Here is an 18,727-nt window from a genome sequence, read left to right on the forward strand (position 1 = left end):
ATGACCCATCTTCGGCCACTACTCCATGAATCATTTGGTTCTGTTTAAGAGCAGCAACGGTCTTCAGGTCGGACAGGTCATCAAAGAAGAGCGAATTCAAATGAGATCTAGTCCTCATATCAAGAGCTGATAATGGTAGCGAACATGGTACTGAGTCATTATTTATGAACGGATTCGTTTCGAAATTTCAAAGGCCTCGATACGCAATGTAGTGCTTATTACGAAACACCAACTGAGGGTATGATGCATAATGCATCGTGATTACTGCAGGAGTGGCCACAATGAGAAAGAAGAAGAAACGATAAGCTACAGCCACTCCAATATTTGATCATTCTTACCCACTATGGGACAACTACTAACAAGTTTGGGTCAACCATCCTTGAACGTCCTTTCAGAGTTAACATCAGTTGATGTCAAATTTCTTTAGCTTTTCTTGAATGGCACAAAATAATTCAAGAACCGGGGTATGTTATTATGATCCCCACTCCCTCGAATAGCATTCTTATTTCTTGACGTAGCTGAGCGTAGTTTTGAACAAATCCTCTTCCTCTCTTGACCGGGTCACGTTATGGTTGCTTCTTTTTTACCAATGTGTCTTCTAATCTAAATCGTTTTAATCGTAAAGATACAGGTCTTGTTTCTAAGGTCACACCCATCATGGTATATCCTCTCTGCAGCAAGAACGAAGACGGTGACTCATACAACTTACATACAAAATTTACATAATATTCATTCACTGACTGACTGATATTCGCTCGCTAGTCGTTCGTTTGTTTTATATATGCGATTCCAAGAAGTAAAATAGAATGATAAGGAAACAAAGACAATGAATGAAATGAACAAAGATAGATAGATATATAAAACATGTATGGCGTATAATACCATTCTTTATTATTCCACCTACGCAAACACTTTATTCTCGTATAGTCGTCGTATAAAACATTCTTGTGTGATGGGTTGTGTAATAAGGTCAAGGTTATTTATATAGTTTGTGTTGTGTAAAATTCAATGAGATGAGATGTATGTATGTAGTTTGAAACGCATACCATGTATTTCAAAAGTTCCTTACCCACACATTAAAATCAGTTTATGTTTAACATGAGTGTACAGTTTATTAAGTGGAATATATTATTTTAGGCGCCATTATTTGTATAAGATGTAGTGGCGCTAAAATAACTTCTTTTTCGTTATTTTTTACAACGTGTCAAAAATTAATGAAATATACCAAGACTTATCATTTATCAACGTTTCCTGATTAAATACATAATGAAATCACTACATATTATAAAACAAAGTCGCTTTTTCTGTCCCTATGTCCCTATGTACGCTTAAATCTTTGAAACTACGCAACGGATTTTGATGCGGTTTTTTTTAATAGATAGAGTGGTTCAAGAGGAAGGTTTTTATGTATAATACATTCATATTATAGTAGAGTAAGGGGTTGAAATAGGGGTTGAAAGGGATATGCTTAAAAAACTAAAAAAGTTGTGCATCGATTAAGCTAAAATATTGACACAATATACAACCAGCTTCAAAGATCTATTGTTTTTATCTACTTTTAACCTTCGGAGGGTAGAAAGGTGTAGCGAGAAAGTGGGAAGGAATTATCGAATATTTACAAATATACCTAAGTGGGGTATCAAATAAAAGAGCATGACGTGTACATTACAAAACTGTTATCCCACGCAAGGAAATGTGGAGGGAGGGGTGCAAGTGGGGATGTTGCCCAGCAAAGCGGGTAGTTCACAGCTAGTAGATTATAAAAAAGGAGTGATTTTAAGAATGCAATTTTCTTGTTTCATGCTAAAGCTTGATCTGAGTGAAAGGGACAATTTTTTTATTCACAAAACCATTAAACAAAAAATGAGCTTTATTTATTTATTCCCGTACCTAATAATAGATCTGATGAAGGCAGAAAATTCCGCTTTCAAAGAAAATTTATGTGACTCTCTAAAATAAATCAGGTGAACAGTTTGGTGTGTTTATGATATGGAGTTTTAATTAGATAGTATAAAAGAAACAAGGTTTATTATTATCTCGAAGAGTTAATAATAGAGCAAGCTTTATTATTATCTCGTTCATTTACATAAAATCATTTTTCAGTTAAAGCGCTATGTTTCAATGTCTCAAATTAAAAAAAAAAAAACTGATATCTTATAACGTTTTGGTATATTCGCAAAAATCGATTTACAAAAAGTAAATCGCATTTGTCGGAGGTTTTTTAAATTTTGAAAATTTCACTTGTCATGTAATATGCGCGCGTTCAGATTTTTTATATAGGGCCGTAAATAGCATTGGTCAAAAAAACCAATCTAATCGGAGCATAAAGAGCGTAAATGTTCTTATGTCCTTGTCCCATCAGGCTCGTAAAGTTTTGAAATACTTTGTATAAATAAAATAAAAAATTTATAATATTATCATATTTAATTCTCTGGGTGAATTAAACGGACATTTGATTGTGTGGTGTACAATTGTAGTGTACATACAACAAATAATAAAACAGCAAACACAAATAAAAAATTAATGTTTTTGGCAGACAAAATGAATTTATTAGTTCAGAAAACCACTTTATACTTGAATAATATAATGTCAAATAAAAAATCATTTTTCTTTCATAAAAATAATTACCATTATTATCTTGTTTGATTAATATATTTAATTAATTTTGTTTTAAGTATACGTTGTTTCCTAGCAAATAATAAATTAAATAAATATTAAGGCAAATACTTGTCAACTTATATTTGATGGAATTGAAACCTTATAGTAATTAAGCTAAGTTCTTATTTTAATTTATAAGATTCTGATGTTTACAATAAATAGGATACTTTCGGTAGTGAAAAATAAATTATGGAATTTGAAAAAAAGTTAAAATTTATGTAAAAATATACTTAAATATTCTGATTTCGAGTCATAAAAGCACATTTTTCTTTTATAATATTAAAATTAAAGATCGCAAGCCCTGATATGATGTCATATCGGTATGAACCATAGACCATCAGTTAGTTCAGTGTATACAGCTGGGTATAATAATTATATCCATAGAAAATAAATATTTATATTTATTATAATTAGTTTTCTATGAATATATCTGTCAAACTTATCTGTGTTATTTCGTATAATGATACCGATATTACGTCACAAAATTAAATACCCACATTTTTGACGGTTTAAAAAAGGTTTAAAATTTAATTTAAATTTTTGGCAAGAAAGCGTTTGTATTTTTCCGAAATAAATTTTTGTTGGATTTTTATTATCAAAATCAACATTTTGAAGTACTTTTTCAAATATAGTAGAATACCCTATTGCCATCCTTTTAAAAAGCCATAAAATAGATTAAGAAATTGTTAATAGTATTTTTCGAAAAAATTATATTGTAAGAAAATTCGAGAATCGAGCTGAAGTGATCATATGACGTGTAGTTTACATCTTGTTGTTCTGGGAACAACAATTTCTAATACGATTATGAATGTGGTCATGGTGAAGGTATGAAGTAAATATTTAATTAATTTAAAAAGTGTGAAAAATTTTGCTTGATAGAATCTTGAAAAAATTTAAAAATGAAGCGTAAATGATTATTAATAATTAATTACTTATAACAAAACAAATTATATCAAACATAAAACGTATTCTAAGAATTTTCGTAGATATTTATTATACAATTTATTATAAATTATAAACGCCATTTACGTAATCGTTAGATAAATAAATAAATTCATATTTTATTATCTATCGTGTTATATACTTTTTAATATTTATTTTCTTTATATTAATTATTTCTCATATAGGACGCGGGACACCGTGATTCTTTTTTAACCCTCGAACCAAAAAAAGGGAGTTACAAGTTTGACCGCTAGTGTGTCTGCCTGTCTGTGACATCGTAGCGTCTAAACGGATGAACCGATTTGAATTTTTTTGTTTTCGTTTGAAAGATATTTTAATGGGGAGCGTTATTAGTTGTGTTTCAAGTGCAAGTTTAAGATTCCGTACCCGGGACAACTGAAAAATAGGCGATGATCTTCAAAGTCGGTACAGTTTGAAGAAGGCTCTAAGAAAAAGAGTAATTTAGTGGAGAGTGTTCATAGATACGTTTCAAGTGCGAGTTCAGGGTTCCGTACTCGAAAAATATCTCGATAGTTTTTAAAATTTTGTAAATTTCATAATAAAATGATGAATACAAACTTGAAAATTCGTGAGTAGCTTCCATTTGATGAGTTTACCAAACTTTCATCTACGATTTTTTTCGAAAGGATGCTTTTTCAAATAATTATGATGGCGTCATATTTGTCATAATTTGTCGGACACTACGACCACTTGATACTACTTATAATTATTAAACAATTCAGCAAAAGGGAACCATGTACGTGTTCAAAAACAAAAATATTTGAATACGACATGTTCGAGCTGTTATACAAGCTCATCGGTGCAGTATTTTTGTCGGACAAAATATTTTATTTTTAATAATTATTAATGTTATCAGGTGGTCATAATGACCAAACCAATTCCCTGCTGCGTTTGTCTCAGAACGATAACTCAAAATAACACGTCATCATCCTCATTTGAAAAGCAGCCTTTTCGAAAAAATCGTAGAGAAAAGTTTGGTAGACTCTTCAAAAGAAAACCACTCACGAAGTTTCAAGTATATACTTATCATTTAAAAAAAAAAACGTGGCGTCCCTCGGTCTAACAGCGATAAGCTACAATTTATTGTTTTTAAAATAAATGAAGGTAGAGTATAGAAAAAGTTGGTTCTAAGAAATTATATGAGATAAAATGTTGAAAGCGAAGGCATATTTGAACTTATTTACAATATAAGAAGTACTATATCAAGTGCCCGCGTTAATTTTCAGTAAAAGAGTATCTACCAAGAACCAGAATTAGAAAATAATGTCTCTTAAAATACGGCATTACTGCAGAGTAGCAATAAAATAGCTCTTATAATATTTCTTGCCTATAAGAAAATTTCTCTGGCTATTTTGAATGGTTCATAATTATGCAAAAAGTACTCTATTTGCCGCAGATTCTGCTAAAAATCATTCAGTAATTTCAGCCGAACTCAAAAATTAACATTTTGTGATGTGAAAAAGATGAGTTGAGAATGGGATTTCATACCTTAATCTCATTTACCGAGATAAAGATTGTCCTGTATTATGTTAAACGTGAAAGAAAACGGAAGCTGAAATCTAGCAAAACTTGATCTTTTGAAAGTCCCAATACATTCCCGGAGGACTATTCAATTAGCTGATCAAGGTGACAGCCGAGGCCAGCAACCATAGAAGTCTGGATATGTGCTCTTCCTACGAAAAACACACGCTTTTTTTTGCGAACATTGTAAAAAAAAGAGACTTTTAAGTAATATTTTGACGCCAGAATACCCATCTGATATTTTGAATGAGTACAGAATTTATTTTCCCGTAGAGTTATTTGTTCATTATCCAGTGAGGCGGTAACCATTTAAAATACCAGAAAAATAGGTATCTGACGTCAAAACGCCTCCTAAAAATCGCTATTGTTTAACAATTTCAGATAAATTATATTTCTTAAAGTAAATACCGCCGCAAAAGTTATATTTATAGGAAAAATATTAATAAATCAACAGTGACCCTAAAATTTAGTTATATACGTAATAATTTCATATAAATGTCGTTAAACTTAAATTTTATTCTAAAGACGCACTTTATATTAAATCGTAAATGCGGTTAAACATTCAATTGTTTTGATCTTTAATCGTCACCGTGCAATAACAATAAGAATTTTACATGAAACCTTCCTGCCAGTTGACCTAAATACAATCAATGCTTTTTATTTCTGCTTAATGTAATTTTGAATGTTTTATTAACCTACTTGTATCCTTCATTTTTCGTTGAATGTTTGTATAAAGAAGTTTAAAAATAATTGAAACATTGAAAATTATTTTTAGTAGAATTTTTCCACACTTTCTACAGTTATTTATTCAAATTAAAATGAGCATTTCTGTGAGCTGTATTATACATTTGGTTAAAATATATCCCCTTCTGGATCCACAATAAAATTTATTATATATTTTAACAAAATACAATTATTTTGATTTGAAACATTTAAAGATTGTAGTATAATATTGGGAAAATCATTTCGCAACGCGTCCACCGGAGCTTTTAAATTTAACTACGATAACAGGCTTAAACTGCACTGCTTTTAGCAGTCTGTATTCTAAATAAATACTGTGGATGTCATGAATCCATAATAATTTAAAACAAAACTGCTCAATTGTATAAATGAACTAATAAAAAATAGCCCAGTTTTATTTTTATTATCCAGTTATTTTTTCAATCTAAGGGAATTCGCTTAACTAACGCAGTCTTTTATATATTTAGAGTTGCTTTATTGTGTGATTCTTGCCAATAGACTTGCAACAATATTAGATTTTAAGAAAAATGTGTTATTTTTTCAATTTAAGGAAATGCGCTTAACTAACGCAGTCTTTTAAAGATTTGAAGCTGCTTAATATTGTGATTCTTTCCAATAGACTTTTTTAAATTTTGGAATTTAAAAAATAAAGCACTAATTATCTTGCTTGAAGATTTGTCGTCGCAGAATCTCACTAAAATCCATTTCACTAAATTTCGATTGCACCGTTGAAAAATCACCGTTTTCAATCTTACAAGCGTTTTAATAGGTATCAGTAAAAATTATTTTATACTTTTTAGTCCGTTATAAAAACATGGTACAATAAAAAATTTGTTATTTTATTTTCTACATCTTATTTAGACTCAAAGCATCCTTAATATCTGTAGCAAAAACTAAAAATGTAAATTCTTCAATGCTTCTACAATGTTTTTTATAATTTTCAAAATTAATTACTTAGAATTTTCGTGCAAAACAACCTTTAGTCTCATGTCATTAGAAATATCTTTAATAAAGTGATTTTATAACTATTAGCGATCTTGAAATTTTATCGTTTAGATTAGTTCAATTTTTCCTGACTAAAAATATACATTTTCAAATCAAAACACACACAAAAATACACGCAAAATCTTTTATTTATTTGTACGATTCACAAATGTATAATCAAAAATAAACATTTTTACACAAAAATGTTTACTATTTTAAGGCTGTCTGGCGCCTTATATGTATTCACATAGAACACAGAATCCATATTAATATTTCTATTAACAAATAAATATTTTTTTTAAATAACTGTGAAATTATATTTTATTACGAAATTTCATCTTCGATATACGCGTCCTTGTATATAATTAGCAAAGGCGCTGACGAGGGTAGAGTATTCAAAAAGACCGATCAGCAAATTTTTTTGAAACGTTTAAGTTGTCTTTTCAGTTATCAGTTGTTTTTTTTTTCTTTTGCTTTTTTGTGTTATTTAAAGCTGTTGTCTCGGTATATCGACAGAGCAAGAGGGTGCATCATGCTCCGGGCGCTACTCACAAAAGGCGCTTAATGGTCCGCAAAACAAAATATTGCTGGATAATTCTATTTTTATTATAATTGATTTCTGGAAAATATATTTTAAATTAAGTGCCAGTGTAATATGATACATGTTAATGCGGAAAAAAAGAAATACTAATAGTCTAAATTAAACTGTAGTCTTTTCTACTGGCAGCGCTATCTCGAGCTGTGTCTGTCAACACTTCCGTATTTTTTTTATGGCTTCCTAACGCTGTGTGGTTACATACATTATTTCCTTTCTTGATTTGTCTGATAAAATAATATGATCTTGAATTATTAGCGAACTAGCCGAGATAAGTTCTTTGAAGAGGCAATAAAAAAAGCGAAATCTCTTGGTGAAAAATGGGATATTGATACAAAAATACGTGTAATAAGATGCCGCAAAATGACCGGAGAATTGGTTAGAGATAAATAATAGGTATCTTTTGAACCAATTATAGATGATTTTCTTAACTACATTTTTGTCTCAAATTTAAAGCCTTGCTTGAGCCTATGACTTGATTTATTAATTAATTTGCGAGTATCACTATATAGTATAAAACAAAGTCGCTTTCTTTGTCCCTATGTCCCTTTGTATGCTTAAATCTTTGAAACTACGCAACGGATTTTGATGCGGTTTTTTTTAATAGATAGAGTGATTCAAGAGGAAGGTTTATATGTATAATAACATCCATTAAATAGTGGAGAAGTACTGCTATTTTTGAGGTTTCTAATGTGATGTCGTAAATAATTACATTTTTTCCGCATACATTGCAAACGCAGGCTGAACCCTACGAGTTTTATCAAAATAATGTACTAAGTATTGTACACATTGAAAAGGTCTACAGAAAAGTCCGTGATGATATATGTCTATCTCTTATGGATAACCCACAATAACTTTTTTTTGTCATTGTATGATAGTAGTTTTAAAATATAAATTATATTCTATTCTAAGGTTAATTTTTAATAGTTTATTCCCGTGCGAAGCCAGAGCGGGCCGCTATGTTTTTATATACAACGTTCACAGTTTTTCTGTAGTGTATTTAGTATCAGCATTGCACCCGTGCGAAGCCGGGGCGGGTCGCTAGTATTTTACGTATAATATTATACGGTTTTCAAATAGAGGGCGATGTTGGGCGTTAAGACGGTATTGTGCCCCGGGCGCGAGTTAAGCTCACTACGCCACTGTATGAGTACAAAACAAAATATACCAAATCAGCTCACTGTGTTTTGTATAATTAATGCCCACCAGTGCCTAAGCTAAATCGGAAACAAAGAAAAAATTTAATAAATGTGTTTGACCTAAATTTTTTCGGATAGTTGATAGAATGAAAAATGTATAAACATCATCAACTAATTCTTCATTGACTAAACTTAATCATGATTTATTTATCACTTGACTTGAAATGTTGAAAGTGAAACTAACTTATTATTATTATTATTATTATTTGTTTGTCTTGAGAACACTAAGATATAACCTTACTGTGTTGAGATGTTTACTAAAACTAATAAATATTATAAGTTTATTAAACTTCCGTTGTAAATTAAATTTATTGAAAAGGCTAAATAACTGTAAGTATAAACAAAATTTTAATTTTGTTTTTAATTTTATCTCATTTCAAGGAGATTCTATCATTTTTTTGAAGATTTATTCTTAACTGTTTAAGAATTTTTAGAGGGTTGAGAAAAATATTTTTGTACTGGAATTACACGATCTCTTGATCAATTTTTTTTATCTTTACGTATTAAACTCTTCAAGTGAGAAATTAGTGTCTAAAATCGTCAACTTACTAGCTATTTTGCTTCTATAAAACTTTTTTACTTCCTACTTCGCCTATGACGAATATATTCCTGTGCAAAAGAGATATTATTCTCAGGGTAAAAAGTAATATCCAAAACACGTTTCCCTCCAAATTTTATCAAAATAGGTTACGTGTTAAATAAAAAACGAAATATTTTTTCTTAGGATCTCAATTGACTATTAAAGCAACCCGTAGAGATAGACGTCTCTCATGAAATTCTGCAACTATTCTGCAAGTTATTTTTTGATTGGTTAACTACAAAACGAGTTAATACCCATAATATATTAAAATGTTCCACCCTGTATACTAACATGGATTCACGCAAAGTAGAGATAATTTTCATCGATGAAAAATTCCTTTCCTGCGACAAAACTCAGCCTGTCCTCTTTCCCAGGCCTGTCCTCTTTCCAAGTTATATCTTCTCTCTTCTGAATTTCTTTCTTTAGAATACAGAACAAATTACTTTCGCCTTAAAGAGAAGTCAATTTCGTTGTTGAATTTAGCTAAGATTTTATCAAAGTATCTAGTAAGAATCTTTATACTCTTCTAAGTTCGTGTTCGAGACAGACTGCGACTCATTTCGATTCATAGGGTTTTATTCTATTGTACAATGACTCTGCTCTGACTTAGATGACATTTTCCAATGCTTTTTTTTAATACTTTCTGCTCTTTAAAGTAGAGATTAATTTATCATTGTATATTTTCTTTAGCTATTTCGAGTTACGAAGAATTACTAAAGTTTCCATTTTGTATTATACGTGAGATATTTTGATAGCTTAAAACTAAAATTAGACCTATTTTAATGCAAATTTGTTTATCTGTTTAACATCTCATTGTATTAATATTCAATTAATATTCTATATCTAATTTACATAAACACAAGGAAAAACATTCAACATACTCAATTTACTCTCCTTAAACATAAATTACAAAATTTATTTTAAGAGAAGGGCATTGTACTATTCAAAAATGAAGCAAAATAACTTTAGAGAGTGAACATGAAATGTACAAATCCATCAGAATCATTATTATTTATTTTAAAATACAAAGAATCGGAAATAGTTTTATTTTTCATTTGTTTTTTAATTTTAAAATAAAATGAAATCATCAGAGCAGCTATGAAGACATAGGAATTTTTTTTTAAACTGATATTTTCGTACATGAAAACATAAATTTAACTTAAATTCTGAATCGTAAATAGGTAGGTGTGTTTTTCACGACAATGGTATGTCATGTTACAATAAATATTAAATTATGACGTAATTGAATTGCGTGGATAAAAATAAAAAATCAAAAATATGTACAATAAAAGTCATATGTAAATGTATTATTCTTCGAAATAGACAAAAAGACTGATGTAATCGTCACAAATATAATATTGGGAAAATCATTTTTCATGCGAAAATGCGTGACTTTAAATAGTATTAGGATAACAAGCTGGGTCTCAGTAGGCGTTAAATAAATAGATGTAAAGAAACCACAGTAACTTAAAAGAATGCTGTTCAAATTTACGAATGAACTATCTATCTAATTATATCAATTATTTCAAAGAATCGGCTCTGTTTGTATACAGGATGGCCCATTTTAATATATACACCAAAATATAATGTAATCTTTATTTAATTACATAACAAGATATTTATGTGTATAGAATAAAATGGCCTAGAAACTACTCTTTTGAACCTCTAATTATCGTGTCAATATACGAGTAATATTTTTAATCTGAGATCGCTACAATAAACTGATTTTGATCAGTTTTGATCTAACAGTCCTGTTTTTTGTGATTCCCAGTTGGACAATTTGAATACTAACTAATACGGGCATATATAAACAATAAAATTTCCACAATAGCCGACCCCAGGTTTCGCCTAGTACACATTTCACCAAAAAGAGTTTCGAACTCTGCGCCATGGAGTAACTAAAGGTTGTGTGTCGTTCAACCAAAAACGAAATAAGCTTAAATTGAACAAAGGAGTACATAATTCTAACACAAACAATACGATTTTGTCTAAGTATACATATTTGTTTCTAAGATAAAATGAAAAGTTTATTAAACATATAATTAGATGATATTTAATTAATTAAATAATTTTATGTTGCTATTATCATTATCTACTAATATTATGACTTATTAATTTAATCGTGCAAATTTTCCATTCCAAGATAATATGTAATTATATTGGATTAGCTTTGCTCTAGGTATTATACTTACTTGAAATATAATAAATTCAGACATCATGACAACACACTTCAAACAAAACAAAAAAAGAATTTCTTACCTTGGAAACAGGTGTTTTATTAAAATAATAGAAGCAATTTAAAATGTAAGTTATAAGATCATTGTGAATTGTTCTTCATAGAAATGATTTGAAGCTTATAAAACCAACTCTTTTATACCATGTATATATGAAATATACATAGTATATTAAGTTAAGTCCCAAGTTTGTAACGCTTAAAAATAATGATGCTAGGAAAAAAATTTTGTCATAGGTGTTCATAAAGGTCCGTCCGTCCGTCTGTGGACACGATAACTCATAAACGAAAAAAGATATCGAGCTGAAATTTTTACAGCGTACTCAGGACGTAAAAAGTGAGGTCAAGTTCGTAAATGAGCATCATAGGTCAATTGGGTCTTGGGTCTGTAGGACCCATCTTGTAAACCGTTAGAGATAGAACAAAATGTTAAATGTAAAAAATGTTCCTTATCAAAATGTTCCTTTTGCTTGAAACATTTTTTCGTAAACATCACTGTTTACCCGTGAGTGCGCGTGATATTCGCATAAAATATACAGGATAAGTTCCACTATCACCATTCCCACCCTCTGAGGGCATGCAACTTTACGCTAGATTTTTACGAAGCTTAAAGAAATGATGTAATTTACAAGAAAGCAGCAAAAGTTTTCCTTCATAGTTTAGCTATTCGATGGATATATCCCATGAATTGAAAAAATATTAAATAATTCAAATTAATTATTTATTAATTGGTTATTCCAAGAATTACTTTTGCTAGTCAATAAAAACTATTATTTCATAACAGTTTGAAAAAATTCTTAGAAAAATCACGATGGAATATTTTTTTTGTAGAAATTCATAATTAATTCACAAAATATTGAATTCGTAGGATGATTGTTTGCGTAAAGTTTTTATAACCAATCCAGTAGAATGAAGCGGGTAGCAATTTTTTTACCCACAGAGTAAGAATACTAATTAAATTGTTTTCAATAACACTCTATATTAAAATTAAACTGCTAATTAGTACATAATTTACGTCACAAAATTCATTGTTAAATCTACAAAGGCAAAAATTAAAAAAAAAAAAATTATAATTGGTGTACTTACCAAGCAGTATAAGTTTAATTACATTAGAACGATTGCAAAATTAAATCTGTAACAAAATATTAAATAAATTAATAATTTATTAAAATAGTAAATATTTAAATTAATATTATGAATTAAAAAATATTATTTTAAATTCTCACTCGAAATATTCCATTCTAAAATCAGTTTGAGCATATATTTGCATGAATACGAGACGATAAAGCATGTTGAAACAGACATACACAATAAGTGCATTTTTATACCATGCATATATGTAATATGCAAGGTATACTAAGATTAGTCCCAAGTTTGTAACGCTTAAAAATATTGATGCTACCAACAAAATTTTGGTATAGGTATTCTAATTAGTCCATTTCCGTTTGTCCGTCCGTCCGTCTGTGAGCACGATAACTCAAAAACGAAAAAAGATATCAAGCTGAAATTTTTACAGCGTACTCAGGACGTAAAAGGTGAAGTCGAGTTCGTAATTGAGCAACATAGGTCAATTGTAAACCGTTAGAGATAGAACAGAAGTTTAAATGTAAAAAATGTTATTGATTTTTGGAATCTATATGCTTTGAGACGCATTTAAAAAAAAAAAAATGTTCGCCCCAAAAATTATCAGTTAGGGGGTTTAGTATAAAATTGGGAACAAAAGACTAACTATTTAAAGGGATTTATTGATTTTTCTTTATTAATTTTATTAAATCATAAGTCTATTTAAGAGAAGGGCATGCCTATATGGGTGGATCCGCCACTGCTTCAAAAGTACCTAGAAGTTTCGGTTGAGCTGACTTTTCTTTAAATCAAAAATTAATTTTTTTTAACTATAAATATTTCATATGTCCTTAATGTTTTTACGAATATAGAGACTGTTTTACATAACACAAATTCGTATTCAATTTTTAGATTAAAATAGATGCAAGCGAGGTTATTGTACAAAGGATAGGTAGGATAATAGTTAATTTGTTTGATTACTGTTATCAAAAACAGTTTAAAACGTAGTTATAATACCAGCAATTAAAACTATTATATAAATGAATATTTAAAACTTGTTTAATATAAATATTAAATTGTGTATAATATAGCTTTTGTCATGCAATAATATTTTACTACTCAAGCCATAAATATTACTTTATTAATTACAGAAAGTTTGCTTCTTAAAAATATAACATGCGATGAAAACAATCAAACAAACATAGTTTTTAGAAAATATAAAAATTTAAATTGTCAAATCATGAAATTTACTGTAAACTGACCGGTTTTGATCTTGTGATGAGAGAAATTCTCACAATTTCTGAAGGATTGAAAAACAACAATAATTTCAGATGAAAATATTTTCTTGTTTTCATACTTTTAAGAGCAAGATTTTGTAAGAGAGTCGGGATTTTAGTTTTCGAACTTTATTTTTTCGCTACCCTATATGATATAATATTGTATCAATTTTGCAAATTAAATAGATTGTACATTTTAATTTATAAAGATATTTTAATAAAATTACATTTTCAAGTTAAATTAAAATGAATTAATTAAATAAATATACATTCATTTATTTATTATTATTATTATTATTAAATTATATTGATTCGTGACTATTCTACATATAATGTAAAATTTATTATTTAAAGTAAACTCATATATTTTGATTTCATAAGAAAATACAATTAACATGATTAAGGTTGTTTATTTTTCATTAATATATTTTAGTTTAGAATAGATACATTTAATAATAATATCTAGATTCTAGGTCGAATGTCTAAATTAATTTATGTTTTAATATTATAGAAAGTTTTATTGGCAAGAAAAACATGATAATGTAGGAAAAATTCTTGTTTACACACACCCTGAACACTAATAATAGTAGGTATCCTAATAAACAAAAACTTGAAGCACGAGAAAATATAAATACTCCAATCATCCTAGGATTTCACCTCGGAATCTAACGGAAATGTTGCCTCAAAAGCCACATATGATCACGCGTTCGCGTCGTTAGATATTTAAAGTCAAAGAGGATAAAATTTTCTACAAATGTTTCCTGAAACTTTTTTTTGTACGCTGAGCCGTTTTTGAAATAGAGGGCGCAGAAGGTGTTGCGGTGAGCTTAACGGACTTCAGTGTCACTTGCTGGGTCACTATTTATAAATATGAGGTATTAAATAATTATTTAAGGAGGATCCCTCACCAGTAATAGAAAAAAATAAATTAGAAAAAAATGATCCAAATTTTTAGTATGTTGTAGTTAACGATACATATTATTAAATCAAAAAAAAATTTGGGTATCTTATCGATCAATTAAAAGAGTAATTAATTAAATAAAAATACACTAAATAACATAGCATGATATATCATGATATATCATGATTTGAAATAAACTTATTGATATATTTTATAATATATATCATTTTTTGCATATACGCATACATGCAATAAAAAAAAAAGCATCGATAGCGCAGTTGGTTAAGCGGTAGACTTAGTACACTAAAATCAATCGTAATGAATATATCGCTGGTTCAAATCCGACTCGAAGTAATTATTTTTAAACAAACCTATAAGCTGGTATAAACCTTTCATTTTTTTACCTGCTCATGTAGTTGTGACAATCACATCACTATTTTGTTATAATATTTATAAGTGGTAGAACCAATCAAAAAAAGATAGTTTAAACTATGTTGCATTTCAAAACAACAATATTAGAAATAAATAACTGTCATACAAACAACTCATGCGTTTGTGTCAACTTCACCACTCAACCTCGAACGGTAGTTGTATCACATTCGTGGCACCATTTCGCCACATTTCTCGCGATGAGATTGAGACAACCTCATATCGGTTGGTATTAAGAATATTTGCAGTGTATGCTTTTTGCATGCTAGAAATATTAATTTAAAGAATAAAAAATAACTTCAAACTCATTAAAATTTATGAAATTAATCCGTTATAGATACTTTATTGAATTTGAATGGCTGCACTTATGTTACCATGCTTAAAAAAAAAAAAAAACTAATCATATTGCTTACGTAATACGTATACATATACTAAATAATTGACTGATTGGATATTTCTTATAATGACATATAAAGGTGAAGGTTACAAGAGAATTATTATGAATGACACAACGAACCAACAATATCAGGGGATTTTACTGCAAGTCAATTCAACGAACACTAAAAAAAATGTAATCAATAAACGTTCTTCTACATAGAGCGTTTATAAAATATTGTAGGTGGAATTATCTTCTTTTTAAAGAGTATTTTTGAGGTAAAGATGTAATGAAATGAAATCATGAAATGGTTCCCTAGAAATATTAAAATTTCACATGAAATTTGGCTAAATTATTCAAAACATCATTTTTTTGTACTTGATAAAATTATCAAAATCCAGAAAAATTGATCTCTTTTACAGCCAAATTTTAACCAATTTTAATAAATCAGGTATGTTAAATCTACTCAAATGGGCCGCATTTTAAAAATTTTGTATATATTTTACAAATCGGATCAAATTTGGCTACATGATCAAAACAAAAAAAAGGTTTTTTGTACTTTGTGACGTCATCAAATTTAAAAAAAAAATTATTTTTCTCTTTCATGTCCATTGCAAAATTGCAAAAAAACTGAAAATTATATAATAATCAAACATATCTATTCTCATTTTGTCATTTTTTATACAATACAAATTACATATTTGATGTAATATTATGTAGAAGTTGCCCCTCTAAATCCCCACCCCACTTCACCGGCAAACATTCAGCTGTTGGATTTTTTACCCAACATTTGTAACTCCTTTATCGACCCTTTTCTGCTGAGTTTGCCCTGTAATGAATTACTTTGTAAATTGGCTAGTAATTTTTATTTATTACGCTCTGTCAAAATTTGATGTCATCTCAACTAAATTATCAAATTACTTGTGTTTTGAGTTAAAATATAGATAAAAATTAGTAATCTCACTTTAAAACTATTGAAAATTCCTAATAGAAAAAAGTTTGTTTTCCTAACTTTCGATATTCTTGAAACCCTTTGTATATTTACTATACATACAAAGTATAATGACCGTATTGAGTACACCTGTGTCGCCGTTTTCGTTATTCAATATTTCAACTATATATACATATACCTCGACATAATGATGCAAAGTAGATGGTTGTGCAATATTAAGACAATATTAAAACATAGAAAAAAAAATTAATTTAAAAAAAGGATAAGTGTTAAAGGTCAACATTAAATCATATATTAAGGTCGGGCATTAAGGCAATGCGTATACACTTAAATAAAAATTCTTAATATTAACCGATATGTGAATATTTTAACTTCAGCGCGGGATCAAATATGGCGAATGGGACCGTACGGTATTGAGTGGTGAAGTTGACACAAACGCATGAGTTGTTTATATGAAAGTAATATACAAATTTCAAATATTGTTTTTTTGAAATGCAACTAGATTGGTTCTATCACTTATATATTATTTTATAACAAAATTTTGATGTGATTGTCATTTTCATGACTTGGGGTCATGAGAACTTTTGTTCAGAATGACTTAAACTATCATCTCGCAAAATTTGAAAAAGTTTGACCGAAATGCAGATTATATCTAATGCGAGGTCATTTCATTTTGTAATTCAGGATTTATTGGCAAAATTTTTATTAATTATTGTTAAATTTAATCGAATTTTCAATTTCGTAGAAAAAACATATTTCATCGATGAGAACATTGCTAACTGGTATATTTCCAAGGTTACTTTTGTAATAAATTGTGAACTACATATAATGATTATAATTGAATTTGTGAAAACGTTAAACGGTTACTAATTATCGAACTTTTAATTAGTTTTATATTTCGTGAACTTCAGAAACATATATTTTTCCCATTAATTTATGAAGAACAAACAATAAAATTCTATAAATATTACGAAAATGTCTAAAACAGAAATGAAGAAGAACAAGAGAAAACAAACAATTGACTGAGTTAATTGTCGAAATACCATGTATGGAAAGTGTTGATTACTCTGTCTGATACTATCTTAATATATATATTTCTTGTGTGTGTCTGTATGTGACTGAACTCCTCCTAGACGGCTGGACCGATTTCGTTGAAATTTTTTGTGTGAGTTCAAGGGGATTGGAGAATGGTTTAGATTTACCATTCGGTCCACTACAACTGTTTTTGAGGGCTCCGTACCAAAAAAATGAAATTTCATTAAATGGTGGGAGCGCATATAAATCATATCACATTATGTATACTATGTGTACTATGTATTTTTAATAGTATTCAGGTATTGTCAATAGGCATTTATTAGAGCCATATGCGAGCGCAGCGAGCTCTACTATCAAAGGTCAGGCCACTCCAATAAATAGGAGTTAAATTGGGGTTTAGCGGGATGGGTTTAGCGGACAGGCTAAACGTAGTATAGGTATTCATGAATTGGAGTTACGTTTTTACGGGACAACGTCCGTCGGGGCCGCTAGTAACTGATATAACCATAACATACATACTATACAATTTATGAAACTCAGTTTATAAGGTAATTTTGACCCAAGAAATTAAAAAATCAAGTTTATTTGGCGATTGGCCGAGTAATTTTGGAAAAAAAACGATATTTCGGACCGATTTCCAGTATTATCTCGAGAATTATTCGCCCAATCGTTAAATGAAACCGATTTTTGTATTTTTTGGGTCAAAATTACCTTATTTACAGAGTTTTATCGAAATTGGAGACGATAAATTTGTATCGATTTTTTGCAATTTTTTCAAGGGGTACCCCTTTGAAAAATTCGAAAAAATCGTAAAAAATTATTTGTTTCGGAATTTGATGAAACTCAGTTTATAAGGTAATTTTGACCCAAGAAATTCAAAAATCGAGTTTATTTGGCGATTGGCCGAGTAATTTTCGAAAAAAAACGATATTTCGGATCGATTTCCGGTATTATCTCGAGAATTATTCGCCCAATCGTTAAATGAAATCGATTTTTGTATTTTTTGGGTCAAAATTACCTTATATAAAGAGTTTTATCGAAATTGGAGACGATAAATTTGTATCTATTTTTTGCATTTTTTTCAAGGGGTACCCCTTAGAAAAATTCGAAAAAATCGTAAAAAATTATTTGTTTCGGAATTTGATGAAACTCAGTTTATAAGGTAATTTTGACCCAAGAAATTCAAAAATCGAGTTTATTTGGCGATTGGCCGAGTAATTT

The 18,727-nt window shown here is 29.0% G+C and overlaps 1 protein-coding gene across 1 annotated transcript in view; it reads right to left on the reverse strand.

The window, feature by feature from the left end:
* Positions 1-18,727, reverse strand: part of LOC123294753 (inositol hexakisphosphate kinase 3) — a 112,641-nt gene that overhangs the window by 77,279 nt on the left and 16,635 nt on the right. The window contains exon 2 of the mRNA XM_044875891.1: positions 12,561-12,606. The gene's annotated coding sequence lies outside the window, so the exon portion shown is untranslated. The remainder of the gene's footprint in view (positions 1-12,560; positions 12,607-18,727) is intronic.

This window comes from Chrysoperla carnea, chromosome 3, assembly GCF_905475395.1.
Source record: "Chrysoperla carnea chromosome 3, inChrCarn1.1, whole genome shotgun sequence".
NCBI classification, from domain to species: Eukaryota; Metazoa; Arthropoda; class Insecta; order Neuroptera; family Chrysopidae; genus Chrysoperla; species Chrysoperla carnea.